The following is a 24,923-nucleotide window of genomic DNA, read 5'->3' on the forward strand; positions in this document are numbered from 1 at the left end:
CCTCATTCTACCCATAGTGCTCTACTCTGTCTCTAACTTTTCAGATCTCGTTTGCCACCATAGCTGCAAGACGGGCAATGCAATTATGAGCATAAGTCTTTTTTGAACCTTTTCTCTGTTAATTATAATTTCTTCTTATAATTACCTTTAAACTTAATTCTAGCTTTCCTTACTCCCTTGCTGTTCACGGATCTACTTGAAAACATTGACATTCACAACAGTGAGACCACAACATTGAAACTTTATAAAGCCGAACTCCTGAAACCTCGCAAGTTAACTCTGGGAAAATAACCACTGGGCCACTATGGTGACCTTTGCCCTGTTCTCCACTGTAGTGCAATCTTGGAGTTAGTATATTTAGTTAGCGGGGGTGCACCCCCCACATTGGTGGGCTTAGATTGCTTCCATTTGTATTAAAGTGATTGGTCGTCCAGTGGTTATTTTTCTGGAGTTAACTTGTGATGTTCTGGGAGTTCGGCTTTATGAAGTTTCAATGTTGTGGTCTCGCTGCTGTGAACATCGATGTTATGGTAAGTCGACATTTTCAAGTAGAGCTGCAGTTCACAGGCATTAGGGTTCTTTTTTCCTTTTTACTGTTTCTGTACCTTCTCTCATACCACTCGTGCTACTTGACTGGTACTATATTTTCCCATCTTTCCTTCTAAATTTATAAATTTCTACTCTTTGTTCTATAAAAAAAAGTTTGTTTCCCCCATTTAATTTTTCAGGTTAAAATTACTATAGTTTAAATTTTAACCTTTCTGGTTAAACTTTATATTGTTTAAAAAAACTTTTTCTTCCTCTTCAGGGTTTACTGTCAGTTTGCTGGATACCATGTCTGAGAAACACATGTCACAGAAACCTACACGTTTTAAGAAGTGCGTATACTGTCTAGGAATGTCCCATCTGGATTCTTAATGCACTGTCTGCGCCACTTTTAATCCAATGGCCTTCTCTGATCATAGAAACAAGCTGATCCTGAAAGGATTACTCCCTGCTGGGGCTCAAACCCCCTCAAAACAATCTCAAGTGGTTTTGGAAACGAAACAAGGAAAGGACAGCATCCCAAATCTCCGAAAACTTCCTCTGAACCTTGTGAAAAGTTGAGAAAGGTCTCATATCCGGGACCTATCTGGGCCACCCTTGGATCCGACTGGCTCAGCCCCTACTATCAGTTCTCCCCTTCCGTCCACCTCTTTCTCAGATCCCAGACCCTCAGATCTGATGAGTAGAGGCTGTATGCCAGAATTTGTATTGAAGCCAGTGTCTCTAGCTCTGCCTTCCCAGTTGTTTCAAGTACTGACAAAACACTGTAAGCTGGCACCCACAACAGTCATATAGGTCTTCAAGGAGTTTGACAGAAGCAGACATGGGCAGGATGATGTGGAGATTCCTTGGAGTTCAGATCCAAATGGGGGTCCTCAAGCTCTGTCCCCTCTGTTATTCATGAGCACACCTGCCCATCCAATACTCTCTCCTTCTCCAATCTGACTTGCGATTTCAGAGTCCCAGGATCCAAGTTCCATGAGAGGTTCAGGGTCAAATCCTAGGAAGCTCCCTTCCTTGACTCCGGTGTTTCTGACCAGTCCTGCTCCAGTACCTTCAGACCAGGTGGGTCTCGAATCCAAGACGTCAGTACCGGGTCCGAGGACTTGGGTTCTGTTCCTACTTTGTCGGATCCTTCCTTTCCCCTTGGTGCCTCTGCCCTGGACAGCTCTTTCTGATTTTCACCGACAGTTCATATCTGGGTTTGGCCTTGACCTCCCTTCTTCAGCTCTGAGGAAGGGAGGAGAAGTTTCCTGGGACCATCAGCCTTCCAGGTAGTAGAAAAGGCTTTCGCTTTGCATAGACAGCCATCCTCTGCAGTCTGTTTGCATAGACAGCCGTCCTGTCTAGTCTCGGAACCTATCCCTTGCCCCTGATCGGGTCTGAGGTCTGACACCATCATTTCTTGTCCTCAGGTTCAGTCAGCTCAAGGAAGCCTCCACTCATGTTCCCCAGAGGGATTCCACCTTTCTTCCTACACCTCTCCAGAGCACCCCATGGAAGAGGTACCTTGGAAGAGAACATGCAAGAGGAGGCATGTAGACTCCCCAATGGTGCCCCTCACAGACATCAATTTTGATGAGAGGGAAGGATCCCCCCAATTACCACCTGATGATGTCTCCTTTGGGGTCATCCTAGAAATTCTCAGAAAGGTGGCTGGACCTCCCAAACTCCTCCTCCTGAGAAGTCCGTGTTCCTGGAGGCTTTCAGGGCTGGCTCATCTACATCTTGGGTGATCCCAGAGTGGATGAACTTATTGCCTGGTTTCCTGCTGGGTTTGGAAGGAACCAGACTCTGCCAAGCCGATCCCCAAGTGCCTGGATAAGTTCTTCATCCTCCCTTCAGGTAGAACTCACTGGAGCAAAGAAATCCAAGTTGATGCTATAGTTGTGGCAGCGTCCATCCACCGAACAAGGAGTCCAGAGCGATGGACAGATTTGGAAAGCATATTTATGCCTCAGCTACATAGTTCGCTAAATTATCTGGCACATTTTACTTGCTTACAGAGATATTTGATCAAGAAACTTTCAAACTCTCTCTCTGAATCCATGTCGACTGAGGATCTCAAAAATATTACTCCTCAACTGGTTACTCTTTCATCTTTTATCAATTCATCAGTGAGTCTGATCTCCCATATAGCAGAGGGTGCCTCACAAGCAACCGGTTCAGGTATAACTGTTAGGAGACATGCCTGGATGAGGCTTTGAGACTTTCCAGGAACCCTTCAAAGCATCCTTTGTTAATGCCCCTTCAGGTGGCTCCTCTTTATTCAAGCCATCAGTGAAAGACACGCTCATCTGCAGCGAGCAGGAGGGAAAGACCCTGTCTGCCATTGGTATCAAGTTTTCTACCCCCTCAATGTTCATTCTCTACGAGCCAGCAAGATGGAAAGAAAATGTTGTTCCAGAAATCTCAGGGACCTTTTCAGGACTTGCGCGGGGATGCTTCCTTCAGAGGCAGAGGAGGAGGTTTCAATGGCAGACATCGCCCCAGAGGCAGAGGAGGTCTGTAGAGCCAGGGCTTCAGAGACTCCTTCTCTAATAGGCCCCATCAGCACTTCTGAAGCTTTGCCCAACTGTCCATCTCTGGAGGCAGTTGGGGGTCATTTTTCCTTGTGCCTGGACAAATATCACAAAAAATGCTGAGACTCCTGTACAAAGCAAGAAACTCCCCGAAGTTCCACCTAGTCAGAGGGAATACACAGCTCAAGAAATTCAACAGCTACTACAAAAGAGTCATTGAAGAAGTCCCACCTGAACAGATAGGATTTGGAACTTACTCCCGCTTCATTTTAGTGCCAAAGAAAACGGGGGACCTGAGACCAGTTCTGGATGTTAAAAAGTCAAAGTTCCAAATAGTTACAATTCAGTCTGTTCTGCCTGTTCTGCACAATAGACCTACAAGATACATATTATCCTATCAAAATAGACAGGTGCTCCATGAGATACCTGTGCTTTTGGCTGAGAGCCAATCACTACCATTCAGAGCATCAACCACCCTTTGGACTCACGACAGCACCTAGGGTGTTCACCAAATGCTTGGCAGTCATGGCAGCTCACTTGAGGCTCAGAGGATTCCAAGTATTTCCTTATATCAACGATTGGTTTCTCACCGCCTCAACCAGGCATCAACTGCAACAAGCAGGGATTACTTTCTTCAGATCTCCAACTTCTCAAAGATTTCAATAAACCTTCCCAGATCGAATCTGTCTACCATACAGACTCTGGAATTTATAGGAACTCAACTAAATACTATGACTCAAGTGGCATTATTACCTCTCCGTTGCATTACGTCTTTGAGAAATCAGGTGTGGGCCATACTGTCTTGTCTATCACCTTCAGCAAAGCTAGTTCTACAAGTCTTAGGTCAGTGTCAGCTGCCATTGTTCTAGTTCCTCTAGCAGGATTCTTTATGCAAATCCTTCAGTGGATATTGACAATACAGTGGTCTATTCTTTACCATCCTCTGTCATTTTCCAAAAAACTCACTCCAATTTGCAAACATCATGTTTGCTGATGGGTCCAGTGAGATGACCTGTTTCTGGGCAGGCCTTTCTCCTTTCCCCCACCAATCAGGTCAGGGACCACAGGGGCTTCCCAATTGGGGTGGGGGTCATTTCATGGGAAAGATGGTCCAAGGCAGATGGACCCATTTGGAGACCAAGTTAAATATAAATGTCCTAGAGATGAGTGCAATCCTTCTAACTTTGCAAGCCTTGCAGGATGTTCTCCCTCTAGGGACTATTGCATTTCACACAGACACCATGTCAGTAGTCTGGTGCATCAACAAACAAGGAAGAACCCATTCCTACCCGTTGTGCACAGAGGCCATGAGGGTCTGGAAATTGGTGATCTCTTCATACTGCTTTCTTATTGCAATGCACATAGCGGGGAAAACCAACGCACTAGAAGACAGACTCAGCAGGTCCATTCCGATTCCTCATGAGTGGTCTCACAATCAAACAGTAATGAATATGGGGTCTATATTAGATGAGCGACCGTTCCGATGTTCGAATCATAGATGGTTGACATCATATGATCGATTGTCGGAAAGGTCCGAAGGTGAAAGTCAACAGCTTTTCACGTGCAGAATGGGAAATTTTCCCTTTCTACACTGAAGTGCGTTCTCGGAGTTGGTATATTTAAGTGGGGGGGGGGGTGCAGGGGGGCTTGCCCCTCTGCTCAGAGCAGTAAGGTTTTTTTTTTAATTATATAGTCAATATTTCGAACTTTGCTCATATGAGTTCTCTCATGTGAGGTTCAAAGCTTTGAAACTTCGAATATATAATATATACCCGTGAATATGATCTTCAGCCATTGGGGCCAGCTTTGCTCTGACCTGTTTGCCTCTCCCCTCAACAACCAATTACAGCAAGTAGTTCACTCTGATTCCCCCCTCCAGGGGAGTCGCTGAGAGATGTTCTGATTCACGATTGCCCCCTCCCCCCGGTCTCCTTTGTGCCTGTCACTCTCTTTCCTCTGATTCCAAAGTTTCTACAGAAAGCAAGCAGGCTGAAGAGCTCAGTCATCCTCTTTGCCCTCTTCTGTACTCAACAGGTGTGGTTCCCCTTCCTTTGGTCTCACTTGAAATATTCTCCATGGATACTGGAACCCACTCAGGATCTCCTGTCTCACTCATCAGGGTTTCAACATCCCAGTCTCCATACCCTCAAGCTGACCGCATGGTTTCTCCACTTCCAGTAGTAGTCAAACAGTCCAGGCTCTCTTCTTCAGCTCATGACATTATGTTCACCTCCCAGAAAGCTTCCACCAAGAAAGTCTACAGAAGCAAGAGGAAAAGGTTTTCTATTTGGGCTTCCAAGCAAAATATTGACCCCCTTCACAGCACCTTCTTCAGCCATCTTTCTTTTTCTCACTACTGTTTTTAAGGAACAGGGTAGTTTTTCTACTATTAAACTTCAGTTGGTGACAATTTCCATCTTCCACAAAGGAAATTAGTCTTTCTCCCTGGCTTCTTCCTGGTTATGTAAAGCCTTCATGAAGGGAGTTTTCCTCCTCATACTTCCAGTAAAGGATCCCTATCCTCTTTAGGATCTGATGATGGTCCTTCAGGGATTAACTCAGAAACCCTTTGAACTGGCAGACAAATGTGATATGAAGATTATTTCTTGGAAAATAGTCTTTTTAGTAGCTATCACTTCAGCTGGTGCAGTGGTAGCATTGTCTCCTCACAGCAAGAGGTACTCCCGTTCAATTCTTGGCTGGAGCACCTTCTGTGTGGAGTCTGCATGTCCTCCCCGCGGTCGGGTAGCATTCAAAAGACATGCATGAATGGGCGTGCCTTTGTTGAAGGTTGGGCATCGGGCTGGCAACTCGACACCGTAAAAATCTGCTGCCAATCATTAGCGGACCGGAGTTCTGCTGTGGCAACCCCTAACCGGGAAAAGCCGAAAGAAGAAGAACTTCAGCTAAAAGAATTTCTGAGCTCCAAGCCTTATCAGATAAGCCCCCTTACATTATTATCCACAAAGGTAGGGTGTCCCTACAAGACCAGTCCTTCTTTTTCTGCCTAAAGTGGCTGCGGAGACTAACATTAACTAGTCCCTCCAGTTAGCAAGGGGGGAATACATGTTCAGCTTCTTGATGATTGCAGACAATTACATATTTACCTTCACAGATAAAAACAGTACAGTAAGTCTGATCAGCTATTTGTATTTAATCCCTAACTTGGGTCAGGCAGTTTCCAAAATTACTCTGGCCAAATGGATTACTGATTGTATTTCACTGATTTATGCTAAAAAAGATTTGGAATTGACCCATTTTCCTAGCTCTCATTCCTCTAGATCTATGACTACTTCATCTGTCTTTTCCTCAAGAACATCTATTGACGATGTCAGTGCTGCAGCCACTTGGACCAAGGCTCATACCTTTGTTACACATTACAAATTAGATATTGTCTCCAGAAACAGAGCTTCCTTTGGTTTGATAGTGCTCCAACATATCCTTCTGTAGGGTCTCCCGAGAGTTAGATAGTTGGGGACTCTGACCCATTCATGAGGAAGAATGAAAAGGACAACATCAGATTTAGAAGTTATGTACTTATCCATGATGACATTGGAACCTTTAAGACTGTAGTTTGAGCCTCACACCTTCTTTCCCATATATGCCGTATTTCTATAATAGGTGAGCAGTTAGGCAGCAAACTCTATGTAAGGAGTTAGGGACAGAGTAAAGCATTATGGGTAGAGGGTGGAGCTTGAGAATAGGATCCGAAGTCTTGTATAAGCGGCCGAGTCAGATCCGAGGATCTGATCCTAGACCCATTTGTGAGGAAGAATGAAAATGGACACCACAAATGCCAAGTTATGGTAAGTACATAACTTTTAAATGTTACGGTTTCTTAAAGAATGCACTGCTTTTTGAGGTGGTCTTCATACTGCAGAACTTTTTTTACTTTTTTTTCCATTTTTCTTAAAATGGAGATTGGCTGCTTTATTTTTTATGCTTCTGAGTTTATCAGTGCATTCGGTCAACTGATGCCCTAGGCAAAAGGTCTCCACAGTGCCCCCTCCACACCATTCAGTGCCCCTGTTCTGGTCTACCTACACCATCCAGATTACTGGAAAAGCGCCCCTGCTAGAGCGGCGCCCTAGGCAGCTGCATAGTTGGCCTGTGCCTAAGGTTGGCTATGACCTAGGGACATTGTCAGTCATTGGGTTGAAGTACTGGACCATAGCCACGTACTGAAAGAAGTAGAACTTTATTTATAGGAAATATTAATTTATAATTTGAGAGGGCAAGACATCCAGAATCTGGTATTAAGAACTATGGAGTAGTTAGTGGAATGTAGTTTCTTAAGCAGTAAGTCTCATTTGACTGTGGGAAATGCTAGATTTACTGTAATGGCACTGCCTGAGTGGTACGCCTTGCCATTACAAGCAAGTCCTGCATTCTCCACGGTTTGGCAAGATTTATTGCCATTGTAAAGTTTAGCTATTAAAAAAAATTCTTAATTACTTGTTCTGTCCTGCTTGTCTTGATGGTGTATGCTTGTTCTGTTTGCTCTTTTCCCTCAGTCTGCATGTATTTGTAATGTGAGTAGTTTATTGTGCCTTTACAATATATACTACTGTAGGAGAAATTAACATTATTATTTTTTTTTTATTTAAAGTCTTTATTCTTCTTTTTTGCTGTGTCACAGCTGTGAATGCATGCTTTGGTGATGTGAGAGGGTATTTTGTGGTTGTTGTGTTTTCTGAAATTGCTTCTGTTTTAATGGCTGCAAGTCCATTTACTTGGGAACTTTGGACAGATTCCCTGAGTGTTTTTTTTTTTTTTTCAGATAAGTATTTCAGTATTTTATATCTGTTAAAAATGATCCAGTAGTATTGCTTGACAAAGACAGGGACCTAAATACAACATTCTGTGAAAAGATATGGTGTATACATGTTTCCAGAAGTGGTCTGTGCATGTAGTATCTATGTAAAGAACGAGAGACCAGCTACCAGACAGTATACATAATACCTGTATACATATGAGGTATGGAATCTGCATGTAGAAGGTGAGTCTGTGTATGTGACTTTTGTAGGAGAAGGTAATGCATAGGTTACACCATTTCCTTTACTGTCTTAATCTTATGTGGTGGGCCTGAACATGTCATATGCATTGAAACCATGCACTGATGGTGTAATTTCAGTGGTCTTGAACCAGGGCTGTATGATGATGCATTAGCGTCTTCCAAGGTAAGGAGTACTTTTAGGGAGTACAGTTTTTTTTGTTGTTGTTAAGGCTCCTGGCAGTACCTTAATGTTATCTGGATTTACTTTGGAAGTTTTAGAAGATTGTGACATTGCCTAAATAAAGAACTACCGGGGCAGGTAAGAATTTAGCTATTGTATGAAAGCCTTAGGGGTAAGTACAGACCATCTCTGGCAAAGCAATAGGGACTGTCTATCATTTCTTTCCAGGCTTGTATATCTTGTATACCCTTTGAATGACACCAGAAGCTAAGACAGTCGTATTGTGAAATCATTCATAATGATAGTAGAATGCTGCACAAGGCTAGGTTCCTACCAGCCTCTGACACGTATTTTGAGAGCTCCGTCATGTCCCTGTTAATATAGTCCAGGGAGGTACATCTCAAGTCATTTACAATGCGCTATACATATCTGTGGTTGAATAGTGGTTTCATTTATAAGAGTTCTGATTATTAATAAATGCAGTCACACTCTTAATTCACAGTTTTTTTTAACCTGGTCACATACCAAAGTCATTTTATAAAAGATTTTTTTTTATTGTTGAAAAGTCAAATCACAGACACAGGGTCAGCAGTTTAGCAAATAAAAATAAAGAGCAAATCAGTCTAAAAACACATTTAGCAAACAGTAGGTTTCACCCAAGTACTTTTTCATCTTTGTCGCATACTAACATAACTAAACAGTAAAAACTATGACACTGCATTATATACAAAGTGTGTCTTAGTCACTAAACAATTAACTCTAAATGTTTTTAAATCTAGGTCATAGAATGCATGATATCTCAATGAATAAATAGTGTGTAGACAGTTTCATATTAAGGTTAAACAACTCTGTGTTGATGTTTTCCTAGAAGCTAAAGTTCTTTAGGCCATTATTTGAAATTGGCAGGCTTGAAATTCTTTCTTGATTTAAATTTCTCTGTTTCTTTGTCATGTACAGATCTTATAATAGATGAACAAAATCTGAAAAAAGAAGGCAAATTCCTCTGTAATTATTTTCTTGTAACTGCTTTTCTACCAGTGGCTTGTATAGTCCAGAACAAGGAGTATTTTTTTAAATACACAGTGCAGTGGTGTTCAGTAGTTACATAACACCATATCTCTAAAAAGCATATAGATGTCCTTCTGTTCATATATCACAGTATTAATAACATAGGGGGGAGTCCACCGCCGGCTGACTTGTACATCTGGCTAGTATACAAAAGTCTAATGCTGCTGTAGGGTACGTGTGATGTCGCATATACCACTGGTCCTACGTCAGTCATAAAATGACGTGGGGTATAAAGCGGTTCATCCCAATCCTCAGAACTTTTCTGCCACCAGTGAGATCATCTTCTCCAGTTGTCACTCTTGAGACAATTTGGGGATCCCGATCAGATAAATGCCCCTTTGGGTTTATTTCCTTATTGCTTTCTTGCTATTATGTTTTTTGAGGTTACATGACAGCTAGGAAGGGCAAGTGTCAGTGTGGAAGGCAAATTCCTCATAAGGACTCTCTCAGCCTTTGTCACTTTTGCCTAGACCCTGACCATGACCATACTACTTGCTCTATTTGCAAGGCCGGTTCCCAAGATCCTGCATAGCCATTTTGATTCTCTGAATTTCTGTCTAGAAAATCAGCACCTTAAACGTCTCACTCGCAATATGGAAGGTACTTCGGGCCCTTCAGGTGAGCCGCAAGCTAAGAAGACCAAGAAATCTAGGCCTGACTTACCCACTTTTCCTCCAGTTCCAGAAATCTTTCCTGAGACGTTGGCCTGGAGACCATTTCGAAGTTGGTAGGCACTCCTTCCATGGGTACCGATGTGGAGGCCATGAAGGACTCTACTAGCACGTCCATTCCAGACAAAGGAGGGGAACCTCGGCTCATCGTAACTGAAGGCCCACGTCGCATTCCACAGATCATTGTCCAAGAAGATGTCCCTTTTAATGTTGAGTGTAGGCTGACGTTGGGCCCATCCCCTTTCCACCTCATGTATATTCCTCAAAAGAAAAAACTGAAAACTAAGCATGCTTCCTCTGCCCCCCAGGAACAGCAGGTGGATTGGCAGGCTTTTTCCCAATGGCTGTTCAATGTCTTTATGGCCCTGAGACAATCATCAGCTCTCTACCTCCCTTCTCCTTCCCTTCCTCCCTCTACGCCACAAAAGAGGATTCCTGCGGAGCTTTTATCAGATGAAGAGGATTCTTGATTCTTCTGGGATGAATCTTTGGCTTATTCTGATGAAATTTCATCTCCTTTGGAATATGCTTCCCCAGAAAAAGAATCAAATGGAACAGATTCTCCTGGAGAGGATATTTCTTTTGGGGAAACTATTGCAAAATTGAGGAAGTTCTTCAAATGGAATTGTTCTCAGGTGTCAGACATCCAAAAAAGATACTATGACCTGCTGCAGATGGACTTTCCTTCCCTGTCTGCCATGCGATCTGTTCTGCCAACCTTCCTGGACGTATTCTCTACAGCTTCTAAGTGTCCTGACTCTCAACCTCCGGCCCCTAAAAGGCCAGACAGGTTTTATAAATTGCCAGAGGAGTCCAAATTTCTGTTAAATGTCTCTCTGCTGACCCTGCAACTATTTCAGTGTCTACTGACAAGGCCTCCAAGATGCTGCCGTCCACTTCCCTGCTCCCTTCAGACAAAGAGAGTAAAGTTATGGAGAGGCTGGGGAAGAAAGTTATATATTAGCAACTCTGGCATTCAGAACCATAAATTAACAGACCCATATGGCTAAATACTCCTTGGCCCCTCTCTCGGATGCCAGTAAGCTACTTTCTGAGCTCCCAGACTCTCCTACTAAGGCTAAGCTATCCTCCATCCTTAACACCTCTGCTCCAGTTACACTGTGTTCCATAAAGTGTAGCAGTGATGGAGGCATCAGCCAGAGTGGCTGCATCAGGGTCAGTTCTCAGGAGATACTCCTGGCTCAGACTTCAACCTTTACCTGATGACATTAAGACAAAAATCATGGATGCTTCCCGGCCAACAAGGCACTATTTGGTACCTCTGCTGCAGAACTCTTTAAGTCATTACAGGAAAAGGGCAAAGAGCTTCAAGACTTAAAGCACATTTTTGTGTCCCTGATCCCAAGATTTCAGAGGAACTACCCCACTAAGCCCCCATTTGTAAGGAAGTCTTCCAGATCCCAGTCTTCAAAGGGAAAAATAGATGCTAGGAAACAATTTTCCTCCAAATCTTCCACTTCAAATCCTGATGCTCAGAAACAGCCCTTTCAGGTAAAGCCAGGTAGTCTGTGACTACCTGCCTCCTTGCACCCTAAATCCTCTTTCCCTTTGCCCTTTCCCTGTCTCTCTCTGCTTGGAAACAGATCACCCAGGACTCTTGCGGCCTCTCCATTATTCTTCAAGGATACTTTATGCTGTGGAAAATTCCTTCTTCCTTCAGGGAGAACAGCTGGAACTCTTTCCCCAAGTCATTTCCACTCTTCTCTCTCAAGGCAACATTTAGAAGTGCCGCCCTCCCAAGTAGGAAAAAGTTTCTACTCCAGGATGTTCCTGGTCCCCCCAGGAAGGATGGTTCTTGGAGACCCTTTTTAAACTCATCCCATCTAAATACTTTCCTGAAGGTTCCCACTTTTCGCTTGTTAACTTTGCCCACTCCTGTTCCTTCATCCTTCCTCCGGTCTTTATGGTGTCCTTGGACATCAGGGATGCTTACCTTCATATTCCCATCATCCTCTGTTCAGGAAGTATCTTCACTTTGCTATTGCTTCCTCACATTTTCAGTTCTCTGCCTTGCCATTTGGATTGTCTGTGGCTCCAAGGGTCTTCACAAAATGCTTAGCTCCTGTAATAAACAAAGTGCTTATTCTTCTGCAGGCTACAAGGCATTCAAATTTTCCCATACCTGGACGATCTTCTTCTCGAGGCTCAGTCTCTAGACACCCTTCTTCTCTTCATGGTGTCACTGCTGGAGGGTCTAAGATTCACTAACAGCTACCAAAAATCTACCCTGGTTCCTTCTCAAGACCACATTTTCCTAGGATGCAAGATGCAGACAGACAGGATGCTGGCTTCCTTACCACCAGAAAAAGTCCTGTCCCTCACGTCCTACTTCCAGGCCCTCTTGCCCCTGCAATCCCTGACTGCCAGGAATTTTCTTCATCTCTTGGGGTTTATGGCATCCACTATTCCTATGATACCACTAGCCATGTTACACATCAGGAAATTCCAGTGGTTCCTGAGAACAGTTTGGATACAACACTCCCATCCACTGGAGTTTGTTATTCCCCTTCTACCCAGCAGGTTTCAAGGAATCCAGGCTTACCATTGCAACCACCTCTTCCCACTCACGTGCTGTACATGGATGCTTCAGACCTGTGATGGGGAGCAGGCATGACCTCATGGCGGGTCAGAGATGTGTGGTTTCCCTCTCAGAAGAGGGAGCACATCAGTATAAAGGAGATGAGAGCCCTGATTTTTGCTTTACAAATCTTCAAACCCTTTCTTCTTCCACATGCCTTAAAATGGTTTACAGACAATTCCACAGTCCTCTTGTATGTCAACAAGCAGGGAGGGACATAGTCATATCTCCTGTACAGACTGGCTCTCCAAGCGTGGGAGTTAGCCTCCCAAAGTCTGTTCACCCTCCAGGTAGTTTACATTCCTTCATCTCTAAATGTTGTGGCAGACACATTGAGCAGGTCCATGACTCAGTCTCACAAATGGATGTTACACAGGGATGTGTTTCTGAACACAATCCATCGATGGGGTACACCTTGGGTAGATCTCTCCACCTCTCCATAAACAGACAACTTCCCAAGTTTTGTGCCAGAGTCACCGATCCTCTGGCATGGAAGGTGGATGCCTTGTCCTTTTCTTGGAAGTGGATGTTTCTATATGCATTCCCCCCTTCCCACTTCTCCAAAAGGTCCTGTTGATGATTCAACAGGAACAACCAAAAATGTTGCTGGTGACTCCGTTTTGGCCAAGGCAGCACTGGTTCCTCCCTTCTGCATTTAGCCAGGGGCAGTCGTCACAAGTTACCCACAGAATTGACCTGCTCACACAGGACAAGGGATATCTAATACACTCACAAATGTCAACTCTACAGCTAACCTTGTGAGTGATATGGTTTTGATTCCTTTCATACAATTTCCTCTGAGGATGTGCTGCAAGATCTGCAGGAGGCCAGAAAACCCAACTCTAGGAAAGCCTATATTTCCAAATGGAAAAGGTTTTCCATCTGGTGTCTTCCGGGTTTTCCATCTGGTGTCTTCCAGAGGATTTGCAACCACTGCTGGTGGATGTTCCAGTGGTTCTGTCCTACCTGTGTGAATTACTGATGAGTGGGCTGTCGTACTCCTCAGTAAAAGCTCATCTGTCTGCTGTCTCAGCATGTCTGCCTATGTCTCCCCCATTAGCTTCCAGGCTGGAAGTTAAACTTTTCTTAAAAGGCGTCCTTCATATTAGACAACCAAGGAAATCGGTTCTTCCTCCTTGGGATTTTAGTTTTGTCCTAGATAAACTTACCTTGGCCCCTTTTGAGCCTGCAAGTTCTTCTTGTGTGCAGCACTATACCTGGAAAACAGTTCTTCTTGTGGCCATTACTTCTGCTAGAAGAGTTTCTGAACTACAAGCTCTGATGTCTTCTTCTTCTTCCTTCATGGTTTTCCACAAGGATAGGGTCTGTTTATGCACTAATCCCTCCTTTTCGCCCAGAGTGGTAAATGAGTTGTCACTCAATCAGTCCATCAATCTTCCCACCTTCTTCCCTTCTCCTCAATCCTCTAATGAGAGGATCCTACGCAACTTAGATGTGCATAGGCAACTCGGATATTTGGATAAAACCAAGCCAGTTAGGAAATCTGACCACCTTTTTGTCTCCTATCACCCAAGGGTTTTGGGCAGGCCTGTTTCCAAGCAGACTGTTTCCACTTGGATTTCCAAAACCATTTCCTTTTGTTATGTGCCCCATGGGAAGACTCTTCTCCTCCCCTATTAGGGCACATCCACCAAAGCTGTGTCTTCCTCTGGTGCCTTTTTTCCAAGGGTCTAGATACCTATTCTATCTTACATGCAGCTACCTGGTCTTCTCTACATACCTTCACAAAACACTATAAGATAGATGGCATTTCCAGGTCCAGAGCTGGTTTTGCAAAGGCTGTTCTGCAGGGGGTTGTAGAGAGTCATACTGCTCCTCCGCCCAGTTCTTTTACTTGAGCTTTGGTATTCTCCCTCATGCTATGAACACTGCAGCATATGAATAGAAGGACATAGAATAGTTGTGTAAAATCTTAATAACCGTAGATGTCCTTTTCTTCTGTATGTTGCAGTATTATTTCCCCCCTCTGCCTTCCCCCTGATACTTGCCTGTTTTATGGTGGAGTGTTTCCTCACCTTGGATCAGGCTGGTGCTCTGCTTGCAGCATTCAGTTCTGAGGATTGGTATGTGTTAACATCCACTTTATACCCAACATCGTTTTATGACCAGTGTAGGACCAGTGCTGTATGCTGGACAGACGTACGAGTCAGCTGGTGGCGCCCCCCGCCATGTTATGAATACTGCAACATATAGAAGAGAAGAACATCTATGGTTATGGTAAGATTTTACAAAGCTATTCTGTATCATTCCAACTTGTTTGACCAAAAGTTAAAATTTTTGGCCAAAAATATAATACATCACAGTCAAACAACATATGTTTCTAATTTGCGTTTACATTTGAGATGCATCAGGTTATAGTTATATGCTTTGGGTGTACTTGCCAACTGCTGTTTTTACTTCAAATGCTCTTTAACATTCTGTTAGAACACTGGCATTTATTAGTTAATGTATTTATTTATTTACTTACTTTTGTCTAGAGCACTTTGAACAATGTAACCAGTCAGTAGTGGTGTTTTATGATGTATTTAGATTGTACGTCACCTAGTATGAAACTTCGAGGTTGGTGTGAATTGAACAAGAACATCTCAAAGTTTTTTTGTGTGTGCTTTCAACAATGACTAGAGCTGTTCATAGTGGTTTATATCTGCACCAGAGGGTTTGGTATTTGTGTTTGTTGACTGGCTGTGTAAAATGAGAATGCCACAGTTGGCTTCCTGGGTTCAGGACACTATGGATTTGTGTGGAGTGGATAGTACTGCCATACAGTTGGATCAGGTTTCATTAATTCTGTTGTCTGGGAACCATGTACAGACGATGCAGCAGGTGCAGTCTTTCCTCAGTATAATTCCACAAAGAAGCACACAAATTGTTATATCGTCAGAAACAGGGTACTGCCATGGGGGCTGCCTTTGCCCCCATGTATGCAAATCTAGCCATGGGGCTGTTTGAGCTTGAGTATATATATAGACATCAGTTTTTTCACAAACATGTCATTAAGTACTATCGATATGTGGATGATTTAATTTTTTTAGTGGAAGGTGATCAGGCTCTGGCCCATCAATTTTTTGTTGATTTAAATTCAAATAGATTCTCCTTGAAGTTTGATGGATTAAAGATAGATACTTGCGTTCCCTTTCTTGATGTTAAACTGGAAATTTTGAATGGTCAAGAGTTAATTACTTCAGTAAATAGAAAATTCACAGGCACAATGCAATATGTACATAGTTCTAGTGGTCATCCACCACATACCATCAGTTCCCTTCCATATAGTGAAATGTTGCGTATTAATAGACTATGCAACAATAAGAATATATTCCATAGAGAATTAAATTTGTTATATAGTTCATTTTTACAAAGGGGCTATCATGAGGCTATATTAAAAGAAAGTTATGGAAAATTTTTTAGAAATATTGATGAACAATATAAATGTAACAAAAGATATAGGATGCAGAATGATGTAAGGAATCTAAACATTAGTTCAGAAGATAAAGAAACCATGTACTTTGTTACTAAATATAGTTGTTTCTCTGGTGAACTTGTTAAAATAGTTTTTCAATTTTGGAATTATCTATGTTCTTTGAACAATGTTAAAACCTGGCTAAATGCTGATTTAAAATTTTCGTATTGCAGGGGCAGAAGTATCAAGGACATGTTAGTAAAAAGTAAATTTAACTTTCCAAGCGATGCTGTACATTACCATCTTATAAGTAGAGGCACACTTAAGTGTGGTAAATGTAAAGCTTGCAAGTTTGTAGTTCCCTCTTTTGAATACATTAACAACATTGCTTTTCAAGTTAAACATTCTTTTAATTGTTGCACAGAAAGGGTGATTTACGCCCTAAGTTGTCCTTGTAAGAAGTTTTACATCGGAGAGACGAAGAGAGCCTTTAAAACAAGGCTCTTGGAACATGTCAGAGATATTGTCAACAAAAAAGTAGAAAGCCCTGTAGCAACACATTTTCTACAGTGTCATAATAGTAATTCTAATGGTTTATGTGCAACTATTTTAGAACAAATACCAGATTATAAGTACAATTGTTCAAACATAAAACGTTTGTTGCAACAAAAAGAAGCTACTTTTATTTTAAAGTTTAAAACTTTATTTCCTGAAGGTCTTAATGAAGATTTTAACTGGAGAATGCTTGTAAATTGAATTATTGTGTTTTTTATTACTAATTGTATAATTGATTCAATTAATGAATGTTTATGAGGTGTATATATATGTGAATAGAGTTTTAGTCATTTGTACTCCTTGAAGGCTTAGGCCGAGACGTCAGAGAGAAATCAACTTTTGGAATAAATTGTTCTTTGGTGGATCCTTTTTTGTTGTTTCTTCATTAATTCTGTTGTCTGGGAACCATGTACAGACGATGCAGCAGGTGCAGTCTTTCCTCAGTTTAATTCCACAAAGAAGCACACAAATTGTTCAGCTCGGCAGAAATCATTAAGTACTAGATGTGTCAAAAAACTGGTCAAGGAGTAAGAAACAAGACAGTCATTATGAATAGTGCACATGTTGAGGACGGAGAGGTAACTAACTAGTGATGTGCTGTAGGGAATGCCCTGAAGCTGGTCACTGTCTTTAATTAGAATGTAGAAGTGGTCATCTTCTGATGATGGTTACTGTCTTTAATGAGAATGTATATTGGTCAATATGGAAGCTACGCCTTTTGACCAATGGCACAAGCATTTGTAAAAGAGTGGTTAAAGTAGGTTAGAAATGGATGGAGTGAGAAATAAAAGCAAACTTGGTTCTCCCCTCCTGGGCACCATAACAGTCAAAGTGAGAGTGCGGCTTTTGCTGGTGGACAAGTAACACACATCCATTCACACTTAAGCAACAACATAGTCAGAAATTATTTTATTTATTTAATTTAATTTTATTTATTTTTGGACTTCAGTTGCCCCACTTTGCACTACAAAACTTCTTCACACAGTATCCTTCTTGGATTCAGCTGAGAGCTCTCCAGGATTCCGTTGCATTTTCATTTATATCTCTTTTTATAATTGTATCCTGGTCTTCCATATGGGACAGCAAGTCTCTCACTTCTTCTACATGTCCATCATGGTTAGTGCTGCTGGTCTCCTCCTTTGTTCACTCCATGCATCTTGTACATGTCCTTGCTTGTCTAGTGTCTGCATTTCTGCTTTTGGCCTTGGATCACGCTTTATTAATTTGGTCATTTCCCTTATGGTGTAGTGTATTTGAAGGCTTCTTGAGGTTGTGTCCCCAATATGTGCCGCCTGATAGTTAGTGTTTCTATTTGTTGTGCTGTAGGAGCAATAGAACACAACCTTCACACCTCCTGCACTACCCCACCATGACTGTTCACTATCTAGTTCTGTGAATAGGCTTTTGTTTTTAAACAGTCAAGCCATTTGAGGCAGTCCCAGTTCATTTGACTACAGTTAGGATGTGGTTTGCTAGAAGGCAAATTCTTTGGTATTAATTTAGTTGAGAAGAGGAAACAGAACTTTGTTTCACGTGATTCATGACAAATTCAACCTCTGACATGAAGTATTGTGCTGGGCACACTTGTGGAACAGAATGATAGAGAATGTGATAATGTCAGGAACGCTCTTAAGGCATCATTGTTAAACATGTAGAAGGTCAGCTTCTTTAGAGTAAAAGGTGTCATAGACAACTCTGAGGTAGACTCAGAGGGACCATCTGAAAGTATTTTAATGAGAGAAAAACTACAGTGATAGAGTTTTAAAAAAATGAGGTACCACAGGAGAATTTTGATGACAGTTGAAGGTTATAGTGTTTATAAGATTGTCATGGTTGGATGAAGGAGTAGAATAGGTTAATCAAGCAGTGCTGATCTGTCATGGGTTTTCCTGCTTTTATCCTGTAATCATTTAACATTCTAAATAATTAAACGTTATGTTTTGCTGAGTCACAGCCAATTGTTTATCTCAATATTTTTAAGTGTATGTAGTTTAGCTGTCTTTTATGCTAAGTCTGGTGAGGGTGGGTTGTGGATCGAAGTAAAATATTATGCCTCATAAGAGTCAGTGTGTGCTGTATTTTCACGTTTATCTTGTTTTTGTACTTTCCTGTAGTTTGTGAGTTGCTTTAAAGTATAAATTAATGCGTATCTGTGGGTTAGGCAGTTGAAAATAATGGCGTCTGTTTTTTGAATATTCCCAGCCATAAGCTGGCTTTACAAATACACACACTAACTTGCTTTGGCAATCCTCCTAGACGGGAAGCGAATAACCTTAATAGAGGAAGTTGTTAACAGGGAATGGGAAGGAAATATGACTGTAAGATTAAATATTATTGCTGTTAATTCTTAGTTTATTGTGATGCCTGAGTATATTTATGGAGTTTAGCAGGAAATGGGATAAATGAGGAAACCAGCTAAGAGGTTAACAACACAATAACAGTAAGCATTATCCTGAAATCGTGTTGTGAGTGCAGTGTAGGTCATTCTTGTTATATGTGTGACACACACTATATTTTCTTACAAATTTACACGGGCAGAGATGCCACTGTGCTAATCTTTAATGTGACTCCTCTGTTTCCTAGAGTGGAGACTGTACTAATCTTTAATGTGACTACTCTTCTATTTCCAGTGCCTACTGAATGAAGACATGCATCCTTTTAAGAGCGCTGAGTTGCTAGAGTGTCTGTGTTTATGAACAAACTGTAAGAAATATTAAAAATAAAATGCCAATAGGACAGTGCTAAAATGAAATATTAGCAGTCATTTTTCTGGTTCTAAGTCTTTCCACACTCCATTGCCAGGACTTTTCTTTATTGCATTCTCAATGTTGCTGATTTCTGTCTTGTCAGAGTAGCATGTCTCCTGTGGCAGATTTGTTTTAATTTATAGGTTCATATGTTATAATCTGCGGTGGTGCCATGGTAGCGTTGTTGCCTCACAGCAAGAGGTTCTCCCGTTCAATTCTCGGCTGGAGTGCGGGGAGTGCCTTCTGTTTGTAGTCTGCATGTCCTCCCCACGGTCGAGTGGCATTCCGAAAGACATGTGTGAATGGGCGGGCGTCGAGCTGGTAACTTGGCACCGTAAAAATCTACTGCCAATCATTAGTGGATCAGAGTTCCTCTGTGGCGACCCCTAACCGGGAAAAGCCGAAAGACAAACAACAACATGTTAGTACTAGGCTAACTGTCCTTGCAGGCTATTTTAAGCCTAACCATTTGGTGCATAAAATTAACTTATCAATTGGAGTTTTGATTTACCTTTCCAATATGAATATTTATGTTACTCTAGTGATAATTGCTAGATCAAAATATTTGTAATTGGAGAGGACCCGTACATTGGTATAAAGCATGTAAAAGCTGCCTCTGTCCGTTAGTATGTAAAAGCTGCCTCTGTCCATTAGTAGTACAGTGGGGACTCCTGGCATAAATTTCCTGTTTCCCATGCACTGATCCAAGTTATGCTTGTATGTAGTCATGGATGAACTTTGTTTTATGTGACTGGGAAGTCTGTTTCAGAGCAGTGGTATCCTCAGTGAGGTACATCTGTCTCAAGACCATTCTGTTAATATTGTAGAAGAGGTTTAGGCCCTTAGAGTATTTCTAATACTTCATATCTACAAGTCAAATAGTGTAAGTCCATCAATAATGAGTCATAGGATGCCTTGTATGATAGACATTGGTTACATCTTAGCAATTGGTAAGAGACTGCATATATTTATAGAGCTTTAAGGTACTCCATATAGGAAATACTGTTTAGGCCTTGTACCTTTTTGGAAGGTATCTGTACAAGTATTCCATTTGTTGCATGTACCTGGATAGATACATGCCAAAAGGGGCATTATACTCAATAACTTGTGTAATGAAGGCTAAGTAATGGGGGACAATGACATCCCTAGATCTAGAAGCAGTCCCCTCCTTTATGAGTTCCACAATATAGAAGGACTTCCTTACCACAGTGGACACATGCTGATCAAATAGTAGGCCACTGTCCACATTAAATTCCCATATTCTGAACTACTCAGATAACTCTTAGGGGTGTGGTGTCAGTGTGTTAGGTCCATTGGGAAGAAGTCTTTCCAAAGGAAGTGATAAAGCATTTTTGGCATTTAGCTTTAGTAGCAGTCTTTCAGGACTAGCTAGCTGCTAAAAGACATGGTGACATAAATGATAATGCAGAATGGATAATGTATCTTCAACATGCTCTTCCTGAAGGTTTGAGGACTATAGCAACATTTCCTTAATCCCTGCTTCCATAGGAGGCACCAGGATGTATTTGCACAGTGAACCCATGCAGTCTTACAAAATGCAGATAAAATACTCTAATGCTGTCATTGGGGAATAGATTGTATGACTCACTATTTAGTAAGCAGTAATGCCCAACATACTGGGAGCTACAGGCAATGAATGTATAGTTGTATAGCTAAGTACTAGGCTAACTGCCCTTGCGGGTCATTTTAAGCCTTGCCAAGTTTCCTTTTTGTGCTTGAATTAACCTAGCTGATTTGGTTAGAGATTGCCTTTATCCATCCCATGGTTGATGGTTGTATATTACCCGTAATTAGAATAACTGGGATCATACCATAGGTAATTTGGGGGGACCAGTGCATGGGATTTAGGATCTGCTTCTGTACATTAGTAGTACGGGGGTAGACCTGGGGTAAATTTTTTGTTTCCCATTCATAGATCCAATTGGTATTGGATCATAGGATGCCTTGTATGCCAGACACAGGTCACCACTTGGCAGTCTGTAGGATAACGACTATAGTGACAGGACTTTGAATTGGTCCATGTAGGACATATTGCTTAGGAATTGTATCCTTTTAGTAAGGTGTCTCTGTGGGCATTCATTTGTTACATCTGTCTGGACAGATGCATGCCAAAGGGGGCTTTATATTCAATGATTGGTCGAATGAGGGTTGAGTAAAGGGGGGACAATGGCATCCCTAGATCTAAACACAATCCCTCTGTTTATAAGCCATGCAATATACACAGACTTTATTACAACAATGGATACATCTTGGTCTAAAGTTAGGTCACTGTCCACATAAATTCCTAAATCCTGAACAACTAAATCAACTCTTAAGGGCATATTTTTAATGTAGTAGTTCCCCTTCCCAAAGGATACAGTAATGCTTTTTTTGCAATTGGTTTCAGTCCATGATTTTGGCACCAGTTGTTTATTTGGGACTGACCTTCCTGCAGCATGGCTAAGTTATTTTGAGACTCAGTGGCTGCTCCTAGCTTGCAGTCGTCTGCAAACATAGTCAGCCAGAGCCCTTTGATACTGGCTTTTACTTTAGAAAAGTAGATACCAAACAGCAGAGTCTCAGCACAGAACCTTGGGGGAATTGCACTGGTGACTGGTCTTTTTCTGGAGGTAACTAAAGAAGTATCATCTAGGGCTGTTGTAAGGTTAAGTGCCAAAGGCAGAGCACATCTTCATCCCAGAAGGTCTGCTGTTTCCTCTGATGTCTACCCTGGAGGGGATTAGTTTGCTTAAAAAATATCCATTGTTTTAATGGGTTGATGTGTTTTTTATGTAAGTGTATAGTTGTTATAGGATGATTTTGATGTTTATGAGAAAACAGTTTACCTTTACAATGACGAAACACACTAGTGTGATTGCACATATGAGCAAATCGTAACAACAAAAATCAAAACAGCGACAGTTTCCAATGTTCGAAAATCAGCAAATCAAAAAGCAGATTCACTAATTTTTGAATGTAAATGTCGAAAAGAAAATGTAATGAAGTGTAAAGCAGGGGCCCAAGCCCCCCTGCACCCCCCATGTGGGGGACTGTGCCCCCCCACCCCCTACTTTAATATTCTAACTCCGAGATCGCAGTACAGTGAGGAAAGGGACCATTTTCCGATCCCTACTATAGTGCAATCCGCCCCAAAATGCCAAATCTTCACTGAGTGAATGTCACTGTGCATTCGCTCATTGCACATTCAAACCTTTTTCTTTTCGACACTTGCAAACTTTGTAAACGTCCTTTCAGACATCTGCTGTTCGCCTTTGTGCAAAACACACACATGAAGGCAAACCTGAGAAAACTAAGGCCTTTCTTTCTTAACTATCTTCTCTTTCGGCTGTTCCCGTTAGGGGTTGCCACATCAGATCATTTGTTTCCATTTCTTCCTGTCTTCTGCATATTGCTCAGTCACCCCAACCACCTGCATGTCCTCTCTCACCACGTCCATAAACCTTATCTTAGGCCTTCCTCTTTTCCTCTTACCTGGCAGCTCCATCCTTAGCATCCTTTTCCCAATATACCCATCATCCCTCCTCAGCACATGTCCAAACCAATGCAATCTTGCCTCTCTGACTTTGTCTCCAAACCGTCCAACCTGAGCTGACCCTCTAATGTTGTTGTTGTTGTTTGTCTTTCTGCTTTTTCCCGGTTAGGGGTTGCCACAGCGGAACTCCGGTCCACTAATGATTGGCAGTAGATTTTCATGAACGCCGAGGTGCCAGTTCGATGTCCAACCTTCAACGAAGGCACACCCTTACGCATGTCTTTCGAACGCCACCCAACCACGGGGAGGACATGCAGACTCCACAAGGAAGGCACTCCCCGCACTCCAGCCGAGAATCGAACGGGAGAACTTTTTGCTGTGAGGCAACAAAGCTACCACTGCACCACCGCGGCATAATCCTGTCCATCCTTGTCACACCCAGTGCATATCTTAACATCTTTAACTCTGCCACTTCCAGCTCTGACTCCTGCTTTTTTGTCAGTGCCACCGTCTCCAACCTATACAGCATAGCTGGTCTCACTACCCTCTTGTAGACCTTCCCTTTCACTCTTACTGGTACCTGTCTTTCACAAATCACTCCTGACACTCTTCTCCACCCATTCCACCCTGCCTGTACTCTCTTCTTCACTTCTCTTCCACACTCACCGTTACTCTGAACTATTGATCCCAAGTACTTAAACTCATCCGCCTTTGCCAGCTCTACTCCCTGCATCCTCACCATTCCTCTATCCTCTCTCTCGTTCATACACACATATTCTGTCTTAGTCCTGCTGACCTTCATTCCTCTCCTCTCTAGAGCATATCTCCACCTCTCCAGGGTCTCCTCAACCTGATCCCTACTCTCACTACAGATCACAATGTCATCTGCAAATGTCATAGTTCATGGGGCCTCCTGTCTGATCTTGTCTGTCAACCTGTCCATCACCACTGTAAATAAGAAAGGGCTCAGAACTGATCCTTGATGTAATCCCACCTCCACCTTAAACAGATCTGTCACTCCCACTGCAGACTTCACCACTGTCACACTATCCTCGTACATATCCTGTACCACTCTTACATACTTCTCTGCCACTCCTGACTTCTTCATACAATACCACAGCTCCTCTCTAGGCACCCTATCATATGCTTTCTTCAAGTCCACAAAGACACAATGCAACTCCTTCTGATCTTCCCTATATTTCTCCATCAACAGTCTCAGAGCAAACATCGCATCTGTAGTGCTCTTTTCTGGCATGAAACCATACTGCTGATCGCTAGTCATCACCTTCCTTCTTAACCTAGCTTCCACTACTCTTTCCCATAACTTCAAGCTGTGACTGATTAGTTTTATCCCTCTGTAGTTACTACAAGTATGCACATCACCCTTATTCTTAAAAATAGGTACCAAAACACTTTTCCTCCACTCCTCAGGCATCCTCTGATTTTCCAAGATTTCATTATACAATCGGGTTAAGAACTCCACTGCCATTTCTCCTAAGCACCTCCATGCTCCCACTGGTATGTCATCTGGACTAACATCCTTTCCATTCTTCATCCTCTTCATAGCTGTCCATACTTCCTCCTTCCTAATCTTTTTCACTTCCTGATTCACTATCCCCAGATCATCCAGCCTTCTTTCTCTCTCTCATTCTCTTCATTCATCAGCCTCTCAAAGTACTCTTTCCATCTGCTCAACACACTCTCCTCGCTTGTGAGTACATTTCCCTCCCTATCCTTTATCACCCTTACCTGCTGCACATCTTTCACAGCTCGGTCCCTCTGTCTAGCCAATCGGTACAGGTCCTTTTCTCCCACTTTAGTGTTCAACCTTTCATACAACTCTCCATATGCCTTATCCTTAGCCTTCACCACCTCTCTCTTCTCCATGCTCCTCATCTCTTATACTCCTGTCTGTTTTCTTCATCTCTCTGACAATCCCACTTCTTCATCGCCAGCCTCTTCCTCTGTATACTCTCCTGTACTTCCTCATTCCGCCACCAGGTCTCCTTGTCCTCCTTCCTCTGTCCAGATGTCACACCAAGCACCTTTTTAGCTGTCTCCCTTACCATCTCTGATGTAGATACACAGGTGTTCGGTAACTCTTCACTGTCCCCAGTGCCTTTTTTA

The 24,923-nt window shown here is 42.3% G+C and overlaps 1 protein-coding gene across 1 annotated transcript in view; it reads left to right on the plus strand.

Annotated features, from left to right (window-relative positions):
- Positions 1–24,923, plus strand: part of LOC122813421 (neurogenic locus notch homolog protein 2-like) — a 1,182,542-nt gene that overhangs the window by 566,402 nt on the left and 591,217 nt on the right. The gene's annotated exons all lie outside the window — the stretch shown is intronic.

The sequence above is a fragment of the Protopterus annectens genome, chromosome 10.part0, assembly GCF_019279795.1.
Source record: "Protopterus annectens isolate FY-2018-M chromosome 10.part0, PAN1.0, whole genome shotgun sequence".
In the NCBI taxonomy this organism is placed as follows: Eukaryota; Metazoa; Chordata; order Ceratodontiformes; family Protopteridae; genus Protopterus; species Protopterus annectens.